General features: G+C 35.1%; 1 long non-coding RNA gene across 2 annotated transcripts in view; it reads left to right on the top strand.

Annotated features, from left to right (window-relative positions):
* The first annotated feature begins 2736 nt into the window (after positions 1 to 2736).
* Positions 2737 to 7486, top strand: part of LOC133574337 (uncharacterized) — a 5067-nt gene continuing 317 nt past the window's right edge. Inside the window, exons 1-7 of one of the 2 annotated variants that reach the window (XR_009811394.2) lie at positions 2737 to 3295; positions 3775 to 3860; positions 3960 to 4178; positions 4660 to 4835; positions 5220 to 5294; positions 5689 to 5803; positions 6553 to 6743. This is a non-coding gene — a long non-coding RNA (uncharacterized lncRNA). Of the gene's footprint in view, positions 3296 to 3362; positions 3861 to 3959; positions 4179 to 4659; positions 4836 to 5219; positions 5295 to 5688; positions 5804 to 6552; positions 6744 to 7486 lie in introns of those variants that run through there. The other variant, XR_009811393.2, reaches the window with a different exon arrangement.

Here is a 7486-nt window from a genome sequence, read left to right as displayed (position 1 = left end):
GCGTCAGTGGATTCTGTGGCCTCGGGCTGATGGCAGACATAGCAAATTCTCAGAGGAACACTTTGAATCCAGAAGGAAAACAATTAAGTCATCAGCATTAGCCCAGTGGGGGGTGGAAAGAGAAATTACCAGTAATTATGTTTAAAGGAACAGGTAATCAGAAACATATACCATTCATTTATTTAGAACCTTTTTAATATGCCGAACTCAATGATATTATACAGCCAAATATATATGTACATATATATATATATATATGTCTTAATAAGGTTATCCAAAAAATAGTGCTCGATACCGTAGTAGAGCGCAATATATGTATGTGTGGGAAAAAAAATCACAAGACTATTTCATCTCTACAGGCCTGTTTCATGAGGGGGTGTACCCTCAATCATCAGGAGATTTTAATGGGAGCATTCGCATACCATGGTTTATATAGGGCACAGAGTGGGTGGGTACAGGCTGGCCTAGGGGCGTGGTGATTGGCTCATGTGTTACCTAGGAGGTGTTTCCGTCTATGGCGGCATGCTGTTACAATTTCGCTGCGCTTGTTGAGGGATGACAGGTCTGGACGGTAAATAATAAACAGTTTCTCTTTCAAGCATAGGTTGCATCTTTTATTACCACTATTGTAAGGTGTGCTGGATGCAAGAATTTGCCATGTTATTGAATATTCAACATTATTGTCTTTGAGGTCCCAAATGTGTTTGCTGAGTTCTGTGGTATTTCGCAAGTTTTTGTTCCTGAAAGAAGCCTTGTGATTGTTCCATCTGGTTTTGAATTCTCCCTCGGTTAATCCTACATATGTGTCGGATGTGTTAATGTCCTTGCGTATTACCTTAGATTGGTAGACAACTGATGTTTGTAAGCACCCCCCGTTGAGAGGGCAATCAGGTTTCTTTCGACAGTTACAGTCTTTGTTGGTTTTGGAGTCGCTCTGTCTGGGGGCCGACGGCTCATTTGCAATTGTTTTGTTGTGGTTTGAGATGATTTGTCGTATATTGTTCATGCAGCTGTAGCTCAATTTAATGTTGTTCTTGTTGAATACTTTTCTTAGGGTGTTGTCTTTGGGAAAGTGTTTGTCAATCCTGATGATTGAGGGTACCCCCCTCATGAAACAGGCCTGTAGAGATGAAATAGTCTTGTGATTTTTTTCCCCCCCACACATACATATATATATATATATATATATATATATATATATATAAATAAATGATAAATGGGTTGTACTTGTATAGCGCTTTTCTACCTTCAAGGTACTCAAAGCGCTTTGACACTACTTCCACATTTACCCATTCACGCACACATTCACACACTGATGGAGGGAGCTGCCATGCAAGGCGCTACCAGCACCCATCAGGATATATATATATATATATATATATATATATATATATATATATATGTATATATGTATATATATATATATATATATATATATATATATATATATATATATATATATATATATATGTGTATATATATGTATATATGTGTATATATATATATATGTATATATATATATATATATATATATATATATATATATATATATATATACATATATATATATGTATATATGTATATATATATATATATATATATGTATATATGTGTATATATATATATATATATGTATATATATGTATGTATATATATATGTATATATATGTATGTATATATATATGTATATATATATGTATATATGTGTATATATATATATGTATATATGTATGTATATATATATATATATATATATATATATATATATATATATATATATATATATATATATATATATATGTATGTATGTATGTATGTGTATATATATGTATATGTATGTATGTATGTATGTATGTATGCATGTATATATATATGTATGTATGTATGTGTATACATATGTATATGTATGTATGTATGTATGTATGTATGCATGTATATATATATGTATAGATATACAGTGAATTCATTTATTTAGAACCTTTTTAGTATGCCGAACTCAATGATATTATACAGCCAAATATATATATACAGGTAAAAGCCAGTAAATTAGAATATTTTGAAAAACTTGATTTATTTCAGTAATTGCATTCAAAAGGTGTAACTTGTACATTATATTTATTCATTGCACACAGACTGATGCATTCAAATGTTTATTTCATTTAATTTTGATGATTTGAAGTGGCAACATATGAAAATCCAAAATTCCGTGTGTCACAAAATTAGAATATTGTGTAAGGGTTAAATTTTGAAGACACCTGGTGCCACAAACTAATCAGCTGATTAACTCAAAACACCTGCAAAGGGCTTTAAATGGTCTCTCAGTCCAGTTCTGAAGCCTACACAAACATGGGGAAGACTTCAGATTTGACAGCTGTCCAAAAGGCACATTGCACAAGGAGGCCCTGCAAAAAATGTTCTATAGAATCTCTATAGAAATATATAGAACGCTATAGAATTTCGTCGGAATTTCTTTAGAACTGATGATTCTATAGAATATGTATTCAAAATTCTATAGAAATTCTATAGACATCAGCTTCATGTGCTGGAAGGTCTTTTCACTGTTCTATAGAGCTGGGAATTCTATAGAATATCCTATAGAAATTCTATAGACATTACATTATCTGATGAAAAGTCCATAGATTGTTCTATAGAACTGGGCATTCTATAGAATGTCTAACAGAAATTCTATAGACATTACTTTATCTGCTGAAAGGTCTATAGATTGTTCTATAGAACTGGGCATTCTATAGAATGTCTAACAGAAATTCTATAGACATTATCCTTTATCTGCTGAAAGTTCTATAGATTGTTCCATGGAATAAAATTCTATAAAATGGCAGCAGCGCTATCACCATAGCATTGATTAATCTCATTAAGTTGATTCACCAGACTTGAGCTTGTTTTTTGAACAATGCAGGATGTCTCCCTCAATTATGAAAATGTTAATTTTGTATCATTTAAAATTGTGAGGTGTCATTTCAAGGCGGACACCCAGAACTTCGGCAGACTTTATTTTTAAAAGTATATTTATTCCAATAAATCAATTTATTTTTATTTTTAGAGTTTTTGAGTTATCTATAAGTAAAAAGTGTGAATATTTTCGTAACTTACTTTTTTATGTGATAAAATTAATTTTATTGGACTTCCAACATAAATTGATTTAGCAAAACTCAGTTCAAAGGTTTAAATCAGACCTAAAACGTCAGGACCCGCCCACGTACCTGCATGCAGCTGTGGACAAGCCCAGACACGTTTCTTCACGGAGCCCAATAGGAAAACACTTTACCGAACTCATGTAAGTAACAATTTATATTGTTAAAAGTCAGTATTTGCCAGGATTTAAATGTATACATTTTCAAAAGCATGGTTCAATGTTATATTTAGTTTACTACTTTTCCCGCCGTAACATTACAACCCCCCCCCCCCCCCAAACACGATAGATAGAACTGCTCTCGTTTTGTTATAAAATAACAAAACTGTTTTAAGGCTGCAATCACAACCAAATTCATGTATAGTTGGTAATAATCGCGTTGTATCAATGTTTCTCATATCCGACACTAATAAGTGCGAATATGTTTCAAATCAACTTTTTTTTTTAAATTATTTATTTTTCCCCTTCGCGCTTGCCGTAGTTGCAAAGCAGATTTCGCGGGCAGTTTGAGTTGGTGATGGCGGCCACAACGTCCATGTTGACTTCACTCGCTCTTTCTAAGCTGCCCAAGTCACGTCGGAGTTCATTGACGGTAACTTTGTTGGCTTAAACATCACATTTAGGTTTAGGGTCTTCTAGGCGCGATGCGAGACGTCACAAGCGGGCTAACGTTGAGCCAAACAGCAGCTTCGAGGCACGGGCGGAAATGGTGAGCTAGCAAAACTAGCCTCATTTATTATTTTTATTATTATTATTATTATTATCATCCCTCCATTGTTTGTAACGTCAGGCTTGTGTGATCACACAGAGAAGGAGTTTGGCCCCCAGTCAGGTCGCCAAACGGAAGCAAGGGGAGGATGATCATCGAGACGAAATATAGTATATTAACCACGCGGTTCTCGAGAGAAGATGAATGGAGAAAATTGGGACAGTGATGAAGAAGTCCAAGTTCCATGGCCACTCAACAAAGCAGGAGGAAGGAAGCAGTCACAAACCAAATACGTGGCAAGAATTCTGAGATTTGGTGGTAATTAATAAACAGTTGAAAACTTTTCAATTCAATTCAGTAAAAAGTATACGTTTTACCAGAAGTACATATAAATATAGATATATTTAATATAGATATATTTAATGTACTTCTGATTTTACACCTTGAACTTTCGACTTTGTTTATGTAAAGTTAAATTTAATTAATATAATTTTTTTTCTTCCATGATTGATAGTAATTTCTCATCAGTGCAGCCCTGGTATACTGAATGTTTCAATCTGCAATGCTGAGGTGATTGTCATGATAGTACAGACTTAACCTTGACAATTTTTTAATATGGCTGTAAGCCTGTAAATAAGGGAAAGTAAGGTGAAATTTGTTTCTCGCTGAGGTGAATTTCTGAATCATCAGAACTGTAGGTATACCAAAGTAATTTAGTGATAACAATCTGCTGCTGAAATGTATGACTAACTGTACAGTTTAATTTAGCTTAATGTGGCACATATTTGTTTTTACACAGAAGACACACGTGAACTGACGCCATATTTGAAAGCCGCTCAGGATGGCAAGGATGTACCCCTTACTGGTGATTTGGAATATGGCAGAGGCTAGAGAAACAAACAGCCAAAGTCTTGGTCATCAGACAGTGAGAGCAAGGATGAAAGTGTTGAGGAGACTCTATCTGACAGACAGCAGGTACTTTTATTTCAGTGGTGTTGTCGCGATATGACCGAAATAGTGTTGAAAGCGACGTTAAACGTTAATTCACTCACTCACTATTTCAGTGGTGTTTCAACTGTGTGAGGTTTTGTAGGATTCAATCCCATACTTTTGAAGTACCTTGTCAGTTTTTCTTTATCATAAAAGTTAATCAAATCATGTTTCATTGTAGGCTTTAAAGTTATTGAATATTTTGATTCAATTCGACCAACTCAGACAGAATAATATTCAAGACAAATTGAGGTGTTGACAGACTTTCTGCATGTACTCGAAAATCTATCATTTCTGCAAACATATTTCTTCACTTCAATGGCATATAAAAGAACTGAACACGTTTTCTTGTTAATCTTGATTTTTCAGAAGAAAAAGAGGAAAGTAAGCCGTACAGCTGTGGGATATGATGCTCGGGCACAATTGAAGGCCCAACTTGCTGCTGTGAGTACATGAATAGAATAGAATAGGATTTTATTGGTTAATCAAAGCACCCTCTCGAGGCAAACAATCACAAGTGCCTAGCATTCATTTGAAATCGAGGACGTAAAAATTGCATCCCTGGCAACTGGTTTAAAACACAAGTTTATACTTTTACTTATATGAAAATAACACTACAAATACCTGATGAACAGTGCCTACTGTGTGAATGGCTTACTGCTACATGTACATGTAGCATATTCAAATTAATGTGCCTACAAGGTTGCTTATACATGTAAAACTTATATGGTGCTGTCAGGGCCGTATCCAGGACAAATTGCTTCCGGAAAACATATGAGCGCCCAAATTAATCATAATACAAATTATTTCATTTGATTTACTATTTTGACATTTTCAGCTGGGAAGAACTTCACCGAAAGATACATGTACAGAAATGGAATCCCTGAAGAAGGAAGTCCTCCAGTTGAGAGAGGAAAACAAATCCCTTCGAGATGCATTGAGGGTTGTTGAAGGTAGGTTTTCTTATTCTAGAAGTATGTTATTGTAATTATCATAGGTTGATGGAAAATATGCTTACATGTCGATGTATGAAATAACTTTCTTATTACTGTATTTTCATCTAACTTTGGCCTACGGGTATTGTCGTCATGTACGGCTGTCCATCCGTCACCGCAATATTTACAGAATCGTTTCATGTACGGAAACCAAACTTGTTACATCTATTTATCTTAGTGTAACAAGAAGCCTATCGAAAATGAGTCGTCTCGGACAATATTTTCCAGAGTTATGCCCCTTTTTTCCAATAAAAATCCATTTATGATTTGGAATAATTTCAGAACTGTTGCATATACAACATCCTAAGTTGTGATGTCCTCCCCTCTAAATAAGGGGCGGACATATGGTACTTGTTTGTTTGTCTGTCTGTCCGTCCGTTTTTGTGTGTTTCTCTTATATTAGCAAGAGTTACGTCCCTTCCTTCTTGATATTTTGTCTCAGCTGGATATCTGATTAATACTTGACCGACAAATATTAAATCTTCGCGTGGTCAGGATGAATTAATATATATGGTTATATATATTTTTCATCTTTGATTGCTTCCTTACCATGTTTCCCTTGACTTGAACAAGATTCCTATCAAAATACCCTTACATTATGATAGCTGGGGTTAGAGCCGAGCGGTTTGGATATCGCCAGCTTCATGTTATTAATGTATTTTTTTTTTAATTGTGTCTGCATCACAATGTACTTTTTTCTATTAAAGGACTTCCTGGCCTGCTAATGAAGATGGACGACTTATCACGTCAGGCAACAATACTATCAGCTCGACGTCCTGCTGTCGCTCTGCCAGAGAGGAGCTGGCCAACAGCAGCTTGACAGGAAAAAAATCCAATGCTTTTAAGGATAAGCATGAGAAACCAAAACTGGATGACAAGAAAGTGTCTGCTATTATTGGTGAGTATAAGTTAAATCAATCTGATTAAAACCATATCCACATCAGGGAAGTGGATCTGACCCTTTTCCTATCTCCAAGTCGTTCCGTGATCGTTTGGCATGAAGTATAGATATCCATAGCTTCCAGTCTGCTTGGTCCATGAATTGACTGCGAGATGTTCGTTTTGACAGATTTATAGGCATGGGTGGTCACATTAGCTTTGATCTCGTCGGAAACCAACATCAAGTGACAAAGCAAAAACCGCAGCGCACGGATATCTACACCTTTTTCTCGTTTGATATCTTATATCGGCATTCTCCGCCTTACTATTTAACAACTAGCGTCGGGAATTTCCGTGAGTTCTGCTGCAAGTTGAGAAGTGAACGACTTTTAGATAGGGAATGTGTCAGATCCCCTTCCCGATGTGGATATGGTTTCAATCAGATTGAAGTTAAATATTTTTATTAGAATTCTATTAATGCACTTTCGTGATTGTTCGAACGCCATTGGGGACACCCATCAAGTACACAACAAGATTCACAAGAAAGTGAAATCCTGAAAATAATTTGAAAAATATTTCACACACTGAATGGATTTTCTATATAGCTAATGAATAGTGTACATGCACTGTCAGAATTTGATACAGATTTGTTGCAGTTCGTAAAGCCTGGCATGATTGCACCACATATGATTTTGTGTGCGTCAAGCAGTGCAAGTGCCTTACAGCATAGAAACGCGTGATATGCAATGTATGCAGTGTGTT

This window comes from Nerophis lumbriciformis, linkage group LG31 (assembly GCF_033978685.3).
Source record: "Nerophis lumbriciformis linkage group LG31, RoL_Nlum_v2.1, whole genome shotgun sequence".
Classification (NCBI taxonomy): Eukaryota; Metazoa; Chordata; class Actinopteri; order Syngnathiformes; family Syngnathidae; genus Nerophis; species Nerophis lumbriciformis.
Note: the sequence above shows the minus strand (reverse complement) of the source record. Positions and strands in the feature narration are given on the sequence as shown.